Source organism: Dipodomys spectabilis, unplaced genomic scaffold (genome assembly GCF_019054845.1).
Source record: "Dipodomys spectabilis isolate Male_0828 unplaced genomic scaffold, ASM1905484v1 ptg000002l, whole genome shotgun sequence".
In the NCBI taxonomy this organism is placed as follows: Eukaryota; Metazoa; Chordata; class Mammalia; order Rodentia; family Heteromyidae; genus Dipodomys; species Dipodomys spectabilis.
In genome coordinates, this window is record NW_024870679.1 from 35,210,433 (window position 1) to 35,225,092 (window position 14,660).

Genomic DNA, 14,660 nt, shown 5'->3' on the forward strand with positions numbered 1-14,660 from the left:
AGGAAATTCAAATGTTCATGCTATTCAACAAAAATGAACACACAAATTACCAGCTCCTCTGGGACACAGCAAAGGCAGTACTCAGAGGCAAGTTTATAGCTCTGAGCTCCTACATCAACAAATTGGAGAGATCTGAAACTAACAATTTAATGACACATCTAAACCTCCTTGAAAAAGAGCAGCAAGATAAACCCCAATCCAGTAGACGGAAAGAAATAATCAAAATTAAATCAGAATTAAATGAATTAGAATCCAAAAAAACTATAGAAAGAATCAACAAAACAAAGAGTTGGTTCTTTGAAAAACTTAACAAAATTGACAGACCCTTAGCAAATCTTATCAGAAAAAGAAGAGAACACACCCAAATTAATAAACTCAGAGATGAGAATGGAAACATCACCACGGAAACAACCAAGATTCAGAACAGTATAAGGGAATACTTCTCAAAACTTTATGCTAATAAGTTTGAGAACTTGACAGAAATGGACCTCTTCCTAGCAAATATTGACATGCCAAAACTAAACCAAGATGAGTTAAACTATCTTAACAGGCCCATATCAAGCATTGAAATAGAAACAGCAATAAGAGACCTCCTAGCTAAGAAAAGTCAAGGACCAGATGGTTTTACCGTGGAATTTTACAAGGCCTTCAAAGCAGAGCTCACACCAATTCTTCTCCAACTCTTCAATGAAACTGAAAGAGAAAGCTCACTACCGAACACATTCTATGAAGCCATCATAACCCTCATCCCAAAACCAGGCAGGGACTCATCAAAGAAAGATAACTATAGACCCATTTCGTTGATGAACATTGATGCAAAACTTCTCAACAAAATTTTGACCAATCGACTTCAACAATTCATCCAAAAAATCATACACCACGATCAAACAGGATTCATTTCAGGGATGCAAAGCTGGTTCAATATACGCAAATCTATTAATATTATTCATCACATCAACAGGAGCAAGAATAAGAAACACATGGTTATCTCAATAGATGCAGAAAAAGCATTCGACAAGATCCAACACCCCTTCATGATGAAGGTTTTGGAAAAATTAGGAATCCATGGAACATTCCTCAATACAATAAAGGCTGTATATGACAAACCTACTGCCAGCGTTATACCCAATGGTGAAAAACTAAAGCCATTTCCTCTTAACTCAGGAACAAGACAAGGATGCCCACTCTCTCCACTTCTCTTCAATCTAGTATTAGAATGCCTAGCTACAGCAATAAGACAAGATGCAGACATAAAGGGGATCCAAATAGGGAAAGAAGAAATAAAACTCTCCCTCTTTGCAGATGACATGATCTTGTATTACTCAAGCTGATTCAAAACTTTGGCAAAGTAGCAGGTTATAAAATTAACCCCCAAAAATCAATGGCTTTTCTGTATGCCAACAATGAGAAACGTGTAGCTGAAATTAGGAAAGCAACTCCATTTGTAATAGCCCCACAAAAAAATAAAATACCTAGGAATTAACTTAACTAAAGAAGTGAAGGACCTCTATGATGAAAACTTTAAAATCTTGAAAAAGGAAATCAACACAGAACTTAAAAAAATGGCAAAACCTCCATGCTCCTGGATTGGAAAGATTAACATCGTGAAAATGGCAATACTTCCCAAGGCTATCTACAAATTCAACGCAATACCTATCAAAATTCCACCCTCATTCTTCAAGGAAATAGAAGAGGCAATCCAAAAATTCATATGGAACAATAAAAGACCACGAATAGCAAAAACGATCCTCAACAGAAAGAACACTGCTGGAGGAATATCAATACCAAATTTCAAACTCTACTATAAAGCCATAGTAATCAAAACAGCTTGGTATTGGCATAAGAACAGACCCCAGGACCAATGGAATAGAATTGAAAACCCAGAAATGAACCTACAGACCTATAGCCATCTAATCTTTGATAAGGGAGCTAAAACAATAGAATGGAAGAAAGACAGCCTCTTCAGTAAATGGTGCTGGCAAAATTGATTAACTACATGTAGAAAACTAAAGCTAGATCCTTATATATCACCCTGCACCAGAATCACCTCCAAATGGATCAAAGACCTTGAACTCAAAGACACTCTGAAAACATTACAGGATGGAATAGGAGAAACCCTAGGTCTCCTTGGCTCAGGCCGAAATTTTCTGAATAGAGACCCGGAAACACAACAAATCAAAGAAAGGTTGGACAAATGGGATTGCATAAAGTTGCAGAGCTTCTGCAGGGCAAATGACATAGCTAGCAAGATCAATAGAAAGCCCACGGATTGGGAGAAGATCTTTACTAGCCATACAACGGACAAGGGTCTCATATCTAAAATATACTTGGAACTCAAAAAATTAAACCCCCCAATAACAAATCCTCAAAGAAACAACTGCCCAATAAATAAGTGGGCTAAAGACTTAAAGAGAAACTTCTCTGAAGAAGAAAGAAGGATGGCCAATAGACACATGAAGAAATGTTCAACATCCCTAGCCATAAAAGAAATGCAAATCAAAACAACATTGAGATATCACCTCACTCCAGTTAGAAAGGCAAAAATCAAGAACTCTAACAACAACAGATGCTGGAGGGGATGTGGACAGAAGGGAACCTTACTTCATTGTTGGTGGGAATGTAAACTTGTTCAACCACTTTGGAAAGCAGTATGGAGGTTCCTCAAAAGACTTCACATAGAACTCCCCTATGACCCAGCAATCCCACTTTTGGGCATTTACCCAAATGTTTACAAACAAGACCACACTAAAGCTACCAGCACAACTATGTTTATTGCAACATTATTTTCCATAGCTAAGATATGGAACCTACCCAGATGCCCCTCAGTAGATGAATGGATCAAGAAAATGTGGTATATATACACAATGGAATTCTGTGCCTCCATCAGAAAGAATGACATTTCCCCATTTGTTAGGAAATGGAAAGGCTTGGAAAAAATTATATTAAGTCAAGTAAGCCAGGCCCAAAGAAACATAGGTCCCATGGTTTCCTTTATTTGCAATATCTAGTATATGTATGAGTCAAGTGGAAAAGGTCAGATAATGTGATGTTAGGAAAACGAACCCTTAAATATGTATTTTAATGTTTTTTTACTTTCTTTCATGCATGTGTTTCTAAGATTATTTCTTTGTTGCTTTGTATGTCCCTCCCCCACAGTGTAACCCCCGCTTTTACTATATTTGATGTCAGTATAACTTGTGGAGGAGATGGGGACAAACAAGTCGTTTAAGGATTCAGGTGGACCTGTTGCAACAATGAGAAGTACAAAATGTCATGTCAAAAACGAGCTTTACAATGTCGGTGTGGGGGGGAGGGAGGGAAGGATTGGGTGGGGGGGAGGGGGGAGGCCGGGAAGGGAGGTGAAGGGTAAACAAAGGAGCAGGCTGCAATGCTTGGTAAGAAATGTATGCATTATCCTGCCCATATAATTGTAACCCCTCTGTACAGTATGTTCTCAAATAAAATAAAATTAAATTAAAAAAAAAAGAAATGTATGCATTATCCTGCCCATGTAATTGTAACCCCTCTGTACAGTATGTTCTCAAATAAAATAAAATAAATTTTTTTTAAAAAAAAAAGAAAGGTATGGCTATACTGCCAATGCCATGTATGCTTAATTTGACTTAAGCGTTTAATATGACTTAACAGTAAAAGCTCACACTACCCCGAAATATATAATTTCACACATACAGTGACATTCAACATTCAAGTGCCAGTGTTTTTGTACTGTGTTTTGGTCAAGTTTCTTTAAACTTGCAAAGAATCACTTTTAGGCTTACAAAAATAAATATTTGTCAAAATGTTCAATAAATATTACATAAAACTAGCAGCAAAATATATCTAGAAATCTGTCGTGTACAAATAGTTTTCTTACCAACCATCATTCCTATGGTCCCAAATAAATTTTAGAATCTAGTCCCATCCCCTTTCTAGACAAGCTGCGTTCAACAATCTCCTAGAGACAAAATAAGATTGGAAGTTTATACTTGTAGAAAACTAGATCCTTATATATCACCTTGCACCAGAATCACCTCCAAATGGATCAAAGACCTTGAACTCAAAGACACTCTGAAAACATTACAGGATGGAATAGGAGAAACCCTAGGTCTCCTTGGCTCAGGCCGAAATTTTCTGAATAGAGACCCGGAAACACAACAAATCAAAGAAAGATTGGACAAATGGGATTGCATGAAGTTACAGAGCTTCTGCAGGGCAAATGACATAGCTAGCAAGATCAATAGAAAGCCCACGGATTGGGAGAAGATCTTCACTAGCCATACAACAGACAAGGGTCTCATATCTAAAATATACTTGGAACTCAAAAAATTAAATCCCCTAACAACAAATCCTCAAAGAAACAACTGCCCAATAAATAAGTGGGCTAAAGACTTAAAGAGAAACTTCTCTGAAGAATAAGGAAGGATGGCCAATAGACACATGAAGAAATGCTCAACATCCCTAGCCATAAAAGAAATGCAAATCAAAACAACATTGAGATATCACCTCACGCCAGTTAGAATGGCAAAAATCAAGAACTCTAACAACAACAGATGCTGGAGGGGATGTAGACAGAAGGGAACCTTACTTCATTGTTGGTGGGAATATAAACTTGTTCAATCACTTTGGAAAGCATTATGGAGGTTCCTCAAATGACTTCACATAGAGCTCCCCTATGACCCAGCAATCCCACTTTGGGGCATGTACCCAAATGTTTACAAACAAGACCACACTAAAGCTACCAGCACAACTATGTTTATTGCAACATTATTTTCCATAGCTAAGATATGGAACCTACCCAGATGCCCCTCAGTAGATGAATGGATCAAGAAAATGTGGTATATATACACAATGGAATTCTATGCCTCCATCAGAAAGAATGACATTGCCCCATTTGTTAGGAAATGGAAAAACTTGGAAAAAATTATATTAAGTGAAGTAAGCCAGGCCCAAAGAAACATAGGTCCCATGGTTTCCCTTATTTGCAATGTCTAGTATATGTATGAGTCAAGTGGAAAAGTTCAGATAATGTGATGTTAGGAAAATGAACCCTTAGATATGTATTTTAATTTTTTTTCCTTTCATGCATTTGTTTCTAATGCATTTATAAGATTATCTCTTTGTTGCTTTGTATGTCCTTCCCCCACAGTATAACCCCTGCTTTCACTATATTTGATGTCAGTATAACATGTGGAGGAGATGGGGAAAAACAAGTCGTTTAAGGATACAGGTGGACCTGTTGCAACAATGAGAAGTACAAGTTGTCATGTCGAAAACTAGCTTTACAACGTTGGTGCTGGGGGGGAGGATGGGGGGGGGAGGCTGGGAAGGGATGTGAAGGGTAAACAAAGGAGGAGGCTGCAATGCTTGATAAGAAATGTACGCATTACCCTGCCCATGTATTTGTAACCCCTCTGTACAGTATGTTCACAAAAAAAAAATAAATTAAATTAAAAAAAAAGATTGGAAGTATAAGGACAAGCACACAAGACATATATATAAAATTCTCTGAATGTGCAATAAAAGAAGTACTTTGTAAAAAGTTATGGGCAAAATGTACAAGGGCCTAAGCCTAGACTAATTGGAATAGCACCATAACAAATGACTTCAATACTGTCAAGTGCACCTACTTAATAAAGTTTTAGAACAAGGCACAATACACTTGAAAATTTATTGCACTTTAGGAAAATTTTGCCATCTTCCTATGCCACTGTATCCACTGTATTTCTTAATAGCTAACATATATCCTAAGTGATAGTTTTCTACTTATAAATCATTCCACTTAATAAAAGATTGAAAATGGTCTTTTTGCTTCATGTTTAGTTAGACAAGAATTTCATTTTGAGCAGGGCGCTGGTGGCTCATGCCTGTAATCCTAGCTACTCAGGAGGCTGAGATCTGAGGATCGCGGTTCAAAGCCAGCCCAAGCAGGAAAGACCTTGAGACTCCTATCTCCAATAAACCACCAGAAAACCAGAAGTGGCGCTGTAGCTCAAGTGGTAGAGCGCTTGCCTTGAGCTGAAGAGCTGAGGGACAGCGCCCAGGCCCAGAGTTCAAGCCCCATGACCGACAAAAAAAAAAAAAAAGAATTTCATTTTGTATTATTTCAACTTAAAAGTTACTTTTCAAGTTATAGAATAAATCTTAATGACTTTTAAGGAAAGGAAGCTAGTATTTTATGGCTTTATTAAAAGAAATGGTTTTAAGATTTAAAAGAAAAGTTGATGTTGACATGGTTGGGGCTGAATTTCTGATGATTGATATATATGGTATTTTGTGATGTGGTTGTTGGTTTGACACAGTTCAATATTCTGTTCAGATATACTGAAGCTTTTGATTCATTTTGAATTACTAGGACATAAAGATATACAAACAAGAATGTGTAATTTAAAAGACCAGATTGAAGAGACGTGCAAACTAGAGATTTATATTTTTAAATGAATCACACAGTAATCAGATACCATTAGCTTATCTTAACAAGGGCTCAATTCAGCTTGGAATCCAGAATTTGTGAATCCAGAATGTGAAATTCAGAATGGATTATGAACAAATAACGTGTCAAGAATTTTTCTCCAGAGACTGAAATGAGCAGCCAGTTAGGCAGTGCAGGGACTTCCAACTCCTTTACTGTTATCAGAACATCACTGTATTGATGAGTGAGACTTGGTCAAGTCACTTAACCTTTCTTCCTTGTTTTTGTCTTATGTAGACTGGAAATAATAATATCTGCCTTTGATCTCATAGGGATGTTTCAATCCATTGAAGTCATTAAAGCACTTTAAGTAAGGTATAAGATGCAAGGCATCTTCATTTTTGTTATTACTGTAAATGCATTACAGTGCCATTATCGAGGCAGCACTTTTTAATCCTAAATAGTTAAGTTTCAAAATATGTTCTGTGGACTTAAAGATTTGGCAGGGGATCCTTCGAGGCCAGATTTTCTATCTCTTGCCTATTGAGGTCAAACAGTTCCTCCTTGCGTCCGTCTGTTTGGGGTGTACAAAACAAAACAAAAGCAAGAACACAAAAATGAAAAGTAGAAAGACAAATGGGAGATAGCTGTGTGTTACCTCCAGTTCTTTTCCTGAAGGGGCTGTCATGTGCATGCCTGGGTTTTACTCTTCTCTGAAGTACTTACTCAGAGGGTTTTGAAGTATAATTGTGGGCTTTGATTTATGCCCATCTACACACATACACACACATATATATATATGAGCAACATATATTATAAATATTCATAATATATGTAGCTATAGGCACTATTTCTCTAGGAAAGAAAAAAGTTTGTCGGTAGGGTGGGTAAAGATCTCTGAATGTCTTTGGATTACGTTCAAAGACGTTTTGTATAAGCTGATTGTATTTCCTATATCAGCCCTTCTGGCATTTTGTCTTGAATATTTCTGCCCTCACACTTCATATAATATTGACAAAGACAGTGTACTTCCAAATGGCCTTAGATGGCACCAACTAGATGATGTCCATGAAAAGATAGATCAACTCTCTCAAGGTAGAGAATTTGTTTCCTGGAATTGCAGCTCCTTTTGATGTCACAGGTGTCACTGCTTTCAAGTAACCTATCCTGTCCTTTATGTTAACTTGCTGAAACTAATGAGGGTGGCTTATATTGGTTTTTCTTCTTAAAGAGATTTGCTACTTTCTACATTCATTCTTCTTAATCTTTGGTGTTCCAAATATCATGATGAATTTTACTTTATTACCTTATTTCTGGACTGACTAATCTCATTCACCATCTATATGATTTGGTAGCTTGTTTAGTTTTGCCAGCTACTTGCAAACCACTAATTCCTTAAGGAGCTTTTGTAGTTAGATAAGGTTTAAGACAGCTGAGGACCATAGTCTAGAATGTAAGATACTTCTGCTCATTGAAAGTGTCATGGACACTTACAGAATCAATTATAAGTACTAAAGAATTAAGAAGCTCTAGATGTGGATTAGTAAAAACACATGAACTTAAGACTTTATTAATTAATTTTCTAATTTTTCTTCAGTAACAAGGACCCTAAAGTGTTGATAAGTATGCTGCTTTCGAATGGAGAGATTCGCTTTTTTGACTCCTTCGATCAAAAGCATAAGAGTCCAACAGTGTATTAGATTGTATTTTTTCATTAAAATCTTAGATTAGATTACAGCTTCATATTTAAAGATCTTTTGTGAGGGAGAATATAGTATGTGTAATTGAGATTATGTGGAAAATCAATGACATCTGTTTGCTATAGGTATACCATTAGTTTTTTTCAGAATAAAGAGTAAAACTGATGAAGTTGCATCGTAAATTGCACCTGGCCATTGCTACTTCTATATCTGAAATGGTTGTTCTTATTTTTATACCTACATGAAAATTCTTAAGGGTTGACTCAAGATCAACCAAACTTTTCTTCTTTTTCTTGGAAGAACTGTTAGATCACTAGTATCCCTACTTCTCTTCTCTTTTTCCAAGTTCCATTTCAGCAACTTCATTTCTGTTATAATTCAAACAAAATTCTAGGTTACTTTCTCATCTCTGGGTTAGATGTACCCCTCTGAAGTTCACAAAGGATTTAGAGAGCAGTTAGGAGTTTTCTTTATTTCCCACATGGCTATGCTGGATTATTCTTGGAGATACTGGGGCTGTGAGAGTCGATGGGATCCACTGAGTGTCCCATCCACTCAGTGTATGGGATCTACCTGAGATCCACTAATATTATTATTGTTATAACTGACAGCTAGGCTCAGGGGGTTTTTGTTTGTTTGGTTTTGTTTTGTTTTTTTGTCAGTTGCAGGACCTGAACTCTGGGCCTGCGTGCTGTCCCTCAGCTCTTCAGCTCAAGGTGAGCGCTCTACCACTTGAGTCACGGTGCCACTTCAAGCTTTGTCCATTTATGTGGTGTTGAGGAATCAAACCCAGGGCCTCATATATGCGAGGCAAACATTCTACCAACTGAGCCACCTTCCGAGCCCAAAGGCTCAGGTTTATCTTGTATTTCTCAATCTATTATTCACTCTTAGGACCAAAAAAGCCTTTTTGATCTCCCCTCCCCTAACTCCATTAAATGCAAGGAATAAAGTTTTGTTTGGAAGGGTTGATTTTGAAAAAAAAAATTTTAAGAATCTTTCTCCAGATACAGTTTAAGAAGGTCAATTTGAATTGAAAGGAATTCCTAATATTCAGAGTGCATGAATATTATTTTTCTTCATTTTTGTCCATTCCCTTATTTTTCTGCCCCAAGCAATCCAAAAGTTTGGTAACCATATGAAGTAGTGTTAGAAGACACAGTAACCTAAACTTCCTTCTTCAGAGGGAAGACCTATGGTTCAAAGGCAGTAAGACTCCTTCTGATGTCTTTCCACCTGTTTCTATGCACCAGGTCTAGATAGTCACAGAAATGTATGACAGAGTAGAGTAAATAAAGATCCAACTTTCTGGATAGAAGACCAAAAAGAGGACCCCAGGAAATACGAAACTGCAAGAAATATTTCACAGAGTAAGGAATGTGTAAACACCAAAAAAGCAGACCTGACATTGAAACCATAGCCTGCAGAACGTTGGTATTTGTAATCTGAAACTAACTTGACCAACCTGCAGTTGAAACAAAAATTATCAATATTTTTCCTAGGAATTAAATAAAAACTTTCTGTCTAATAATGCATAGCTTCTGACCCACCGTGAGCAAAAATGATTTGTACACATGCAAGAGACACATACTTTGAATATTTTAATTTGATCTTTTCCAAAGCTGATCCTCTTTTGTGATGTTGGGGAAGAGGAGCTATCCACAGTTCCTAATCAGCCTCACAATCATAAAGTAAACAACAGAAATTCTGCAGCATACTGTGTTGCTAAGCTATGGTATCTGGTAAATCACGTGGTTTGGATGAGTGTCCCTCATAAGTCCACATGTAGAAGTTTCAGTTTTTTTGCATGTCTGTGGGCCCTAACCATGTGTAACCTACTGAGAGATTCTAAGGTCACTGGGGGCACACTTTAGAAAGGGATTGTGAGTCTATGCCCACATTTCTATCTCTGCTTTCTAGCTTTGAGATTTAAGTAGTCTTTCTGACACATGCTCCCACAGTGATGTGCTGCCCTGTAGGAGATCCAATAAATGGAGACACCCAATCATGGAACTGAACCTCCTGAACTACAAGTCAAAAGAAACTTCTCTTTCCTTCATAAGTAGCCTCTGTTGTCAGTTTTGTTGCAGTAATGAAAAGGAGCAAAAGACAAAATGGAGAAAAGACAAAAGAAAGATGAATGAACTAAATGAAGCAATAAAATTTTTTGTGTGTTTGTGCAGGTCCTGGGGCTTGAACTCCAGGCCTGGACTGTGCCCCTGATCTTGGGTGCTCAAGGCTAGTGCTCTACCACTTGAGCCTCATCTTTACTTCTGGCTTTTTGGAGGTAGTTAATTGGATAAGTATCTCACAGGCTTTTTTGCTCCTCTGGCTTCAGGCTGTGATTCTCTGATATCAGCTTCCTGAGTAGCAAGGATTAAAGGCTTGAGGCAGCTGCCCTGCTGCAATCGATAATTTTGAAAAATTAAAGTTTCTCTGGAATCTCGGAGACAATAACAACAGAACTAATGTTTTTGTCATCCCAGTCCCAAATAGAGATGAGAAAGAACAAGGTGATTTTTTAATTGAGGAAATAATGGTTTAAATCAACCCAAATTTGGAGAAAAGTCCAAGCTGTACATTAATAAATGCAGCAAACAGAAACTGTTTAAAAAAATCTATACTCAGAGCGATCATAATTCAACTGCTAAAAACGATAGACAAGGAAAATCACGAAAGCAGCCAGAGACAAAGGATGCACCACTTTGAGGGGAACATTTATTCAAATGGCTACAGCTGTCCTATTGAAGCCAGAAGGAAGTAAGACAATATTTTTAATGTGATGAAAGAAAAATAATTTTCAACCCCAAATTCCAAATCCAGAGAAAGTATCTTTTAGAAATGACTATGAAATATCCTCAAATGGGAGTAAATTAACTAAGAGAACTTGTCAGCAGATCAGTTGTACAATAATTGTAAAAGAAACTCCAAGGAAATAATATTCAAAGCAACCTGCAGCATTGAGAATGAAAGTATAATAGAAATAGTAAGAAAAAACTCTGGAAAGTTTTCTTCTTGTCCCCATAGATCTTCAAAACATGCTTGATCTTTAAAAGCAAAAAAGCAGCATTATCTGGTTTCAATGTATGTAGATATAATACAAAACACTACTACAACAGAAAAGGAAATAAGACAAATTATATAGTGGAATTTTAATTTGCTGCTTTATGCAGAATAAACTATAGGGTGATCAAAGTAGATGTAGAGATTCCAATTATAATGTGGCTGCTTACAGGAAAAGTGACAAAATCAGAAGTTTTATTGTTGAAATACATAGAGTTCACAAGCTTTATAGATTAAGATATGGATAATTATCATTGTGAAGGTTAAAATGTGTTTGTTACTTTAGCTAAATATAACTATGCCACCATATTGTAAAATATATGTAGTCACTTAATCTCAATAAAGAAATATTTGGAGAAAAAAAAATCAGAAGGAAGGTAATCAGGAATAGATTTGGAGTACGGTAACATGAAATCCTACGTACATAGACTTCCTGATCGGACCCACATGTACCTCTACAGGTTCACATCATTGTTCCTTTCCTTGCACTATACACTTGCTATATGGAAAGTACTTGTAATTCATTGAATATTCCCTATTGAAGGTCTCTGTGTCTCTGTAAATTACTTCTTCTCATGAGACTCTCCTTCCCTAACCTATCACCAATTCATGTGTTAAGATTAGCTTAGTGATTCCTTCCCCTAAAGAGAGGTCTCACAAACTTCCTATACATTTGACATAGTTTATTTATGGTTATCATAGTGGTTAAGAAAATGTATCAATTACACAAGGACAGAAAAAATGGAAAATAATCTGTTTATTTCCTTCACTGTTTGAATAATGCATAGTCATGCTCAATATACAAAACTTTTAAACAGTAGGAAGAAAACCTTATAGATACAGAGTAAGTTTTACATAGAATAAATATTTAAAGTCCCCTTCACTTTCCCCAGATTAGAATGTATTCTTCCAGATATTTTACTATAAATCTTTCCTCTTGAGAAGTTTACATTCCAGTGGCTGAAAACATTATATACAACCAAATACATAATATATGGTACCTGTAAGATGTAAGAAGAAAATTAAAACATGATAACTGTAAATATATGACGAGTAGGGTATATAATCATTTCAAACCAACAACTCCATGCCTTATTTATGTCATTCAATTTTCTGTTGTTGTTAAACAACAAACATGAAGTAGGGCACTGGTGGCTCAAACCTATAATCCTAGCTACTCAGGAGGCTGAGATCTGAGGATCACAGTTCAAAGCCAGTCTGGGCAGGAAGAGAGACTTTTGTCTCAAATTAAGCACCAGGGAAAAAAAAGAAGAAAAGAAAGGAAGGAAGGAAGAAAAGAAGAAGAAGGAGGAGGAGGAGGAGGAGGAGGAGGAGGAGGAGGAGGAGGAGGAGAAGAAGAAGAAGAAGAAGCAGCAGCAGCAGCAGCAGCAGCAGCAGCAGCAGCCAGGCACCTGTGGCTCATGCCTGTAATCCTAGCTACTCAGGATCCTCAGATCTGAGGATCATGGTTCAAAGCCAGCCCAGGCAGAAATGTCCATGAGACTCTTATCTCCAATTAACCACCAGAAAACCGGAAGTGGCACTGTGGTTCAAGTGGTAGAGTGCTAGCCTTGAGCTGAGGAGCTCAGGTACAGCACCTAGGTCCCAGAGTTCAAGATCCACAGAAAAAAAAGAAAGAAAAAGAAAAGAAAAAAAATGTGATCCAGAAGGCAAGGTGTATCTCAAGTAGTAGAATGCTAACATCAAGCAAACAGTTCAGGGGCAGCACCCAGGCCCTGAATTCAAGCTCTAGGACTTGCATGCCCACACATGTGCACACACACACATACACACACACACACACACACACACACACACACACACATAAACTGAGATAATCAACTGAAAAAGAGAAAAAAATTACTTTAGCTAATATTCTTAAAAGCTTAAGTCCATGATCAGGTGGCTCTATTGTTTTGGGAGAGTGCCAAGGTAGCACGCTAAATGAGACTGTGTTGGGGAGAGAGGAATCAAACTGCTCACTCCATCAAAGAAAAAGAGAGGACACTGGTTATAGCACTATTGTCTTTGAGGGCATGTCTCCCAGTGACCTAAAACCTCCCACTATGACTCACCTTTTAAGTTTCTACCATTTTCTTTTTTTTTTTGTTTGGGGGGGGGGGTCCGGTCATGGGGCCTGAACTCTGGGCCTGGACGCTGTCCCTCAGCAATTCAGCTCAAGGCTAGCGCTCTCCCACTTGAGTCAAAGCACCACTCTGGCTTTTTTTTCTTTTTTTGCTTATGTGGTGCTGGGGAATCGAACCCAGGGCCTCATGCATGTAAGGCAAGCACTCTACCACTGAGCTGCCTTCCCAGCTCCTCTACCATTTTCTAATAGCACCAAGCTAAGGACTGAGTCTAATACATGGGACCTTAAAGATTATTCCAGATCAAAGTATAGGATTATACTAGTATTTATAATAAATACTAGTATAATAAATACTAGTATTTATAACTAGAATTTATTAAAAATCTCCTAAATGCATATATTTTTCACATTGATTGATCATACAACTATTTTTCATCTAATTATTCCCCTCAAGAGACCATAACTTTTTGTAGCCCATATGTATTGCTTGATACTCCAGAAACTTGTCATAAAGTCAGCTGAATGAATGGCATTACATATATATATATACATACACATACACATATATATATATATATATATATATTCTAAAGTTGTCTGAATCAATGATGAGAACAATTGGAAAATAAATGAATAAATTCATAATCAGCAGAAAACACACTCAAAATCACCTCTAACACATTAGCTTACATTTAGTGAGACTAAATGTAACTCAAAAGATCTTAGATAAAATTATAATAAATTCCCAAAGTTAAAATTCATTTTATGAGCAATGTTCAATTATCTAAAAGAACTAAATCAAACCCAGAAGAATGTTTTAAAAACGTGTTCTTTGACCTTGGTATTAAAGTCAATTTGTTAAAGAAAGGTATATTATGACATTTGGTAAACTTATTGTAAATTCCTGGAACTGAAAGAATCTTAGATATTTATATCAAATTCTTCATTTTACAGGTGAGAAAATTATAGACCAGTTAAGTGGCATCTCAAGATCTCATAGCTAATTGGCAAAGACAGTATTAAAGTCTGTGTTCCCCAAATCCTTCCTAGAGTACAAATAACAATAGCATATTAGCATGTTTTCTGTTACAAAAGAAAATCTCCAAGTACAGATAACTGAGAAAGAATTCATGTTGGATCATGGATCTGAAGGATGACAAGTCTAAGATCAAGTGGATTCTTCCCTAGTGAGGGCATTATGCTTCTTCAATTCCCCATAGAAAAGAATAAGCTAAGTGGGCATGTGGAAAACAAAGAAAAAAGACAAAGCTGGACTCATTTTACAACAATCCATTCTTGTGGTAACTAGTCCAGCCATAAAGAAAAAACTCACTTGTGTCAGAAAGACATTAATCTCTCTTAACAATGTAATCAAACTTTAAAAGCTGTGTCTTCCAAA